The sequence below is a fragment of the Primulina tabacum genome, chromosome 12, assembly GCF_025594145.1.
Source record: "Primulina tabacum isolate GXHZ01 chromosome 12, ASM2559414v2, whole genome shotgun sequence".
Taxonomy (NCBI): Eukaryota; Viridiplantae; Streptophyta; class Magnoliopsida; order Lamiales; family Gesneriaceae; genus Primulina; species Primulina tabacum.
In genome coordinates this window covers 26,709,233-26,710,279 of record NC_134561.1, presented here as the reverse complement: position 1 = coordinate 26,710,279, position 1,047 = coordinate 26,709,233, and the positions used below count along the sequence as shown (strand labels likewise).

General features: G+C 27.9%; 1 non-coding gene across 1 annotated transcript; it reads right to left on the bottom strand.

Annotated features, from left to right (window-relative positions):
• Positions 1-631: 631 nt before the first annotated feature.
• Positions 632-740, bottom strand: LOC142521559 (small nucleolar RNA R71). Its single transcript, XR_012814265.1, has one exon. It is a non-coding gene; the product is annotated as a small nucleolar RNA R71 (small nucleolar RNA).
• Positions 741-1,047: the final 307 nt, after the last annotated feature.

Here is a 1,047-nt window from a genome sequence, read left to right as displayed (position 1 = left end):
AATTATTATTTAAGTAGTAGCAAGTTTTTGGCGCCGTTGCCGGGGATGTATAAATTAAGTTTATATTTGTTAATTATGTTTTATTTATAAGTATTGTGTTGTATTTTTTTTTGTATGAGTATTTGGAGTCGAAAAAAAAGTGATAGACTTATTCGAGTATCTGAAAATAATTTAAACATGGATGATAATTCAAATAATCAAGATAATGATGATAATAATAATAATAATAATAATAATAATAATAATAATAATAATAATAATCAAGAACATGATCAATTAAGAACACTTAGGCACCATATGAACCCTATTAGAACTAGTGCTCCATCTTGTTTAGTTTTTCCTCCTGATGCATCTAATTTCAACTTCAAACCTCAAATTATTCAACTTTTACCAAATTTTCATGGCTTAGATTCTGAAAATCCATATTTGCATCTAAGAGAATTTGAGGAAGTTTGTAACACTTATAATGATCAAAATTGTAGCATGGATATAGTTCGATTAAAGATTTTCCCTTTTTCTTTAAAAGATAAAGCTAAAACATGGCTACAAAATTTAAGATCAAGTTCAATAAGATCATGGGAAGAAATGCAACAACAATTTCTCAAAAAGTTTTTCCCTTCCCATAGAACAAACTCTTTTAAAAGACAAATTACAACTTTTTCTCAAAAACAAGGAGAAACGTTTTATCAATGTTGGGATAGATATAAAGAATTACTTAATACATGCCCACATCATAGTTTTGAAACATGGAGAATAGTTTCTCACTTTTATGAAGGTCTAATACCTACAGATAGGCAAATGATAGAATTCATGTGTAATGGAACTTTTGAAGATAAAAACCCAAATGAAGCTATGGAATATTTGGATTCATTAGCAGAAAATGCTCAAAATTGGGATAATATAGGCACAATAGAACCACCAACAACTAAAAACAATAATTCAACAAATGGGGGTGGTATCTATAATCTTAAAGATGATATAGATATTCAAGCTAAACTTGCATCTTTAGCAAGAAAAATTGAGTCATTAGAAATGAAAAAGAGTGGT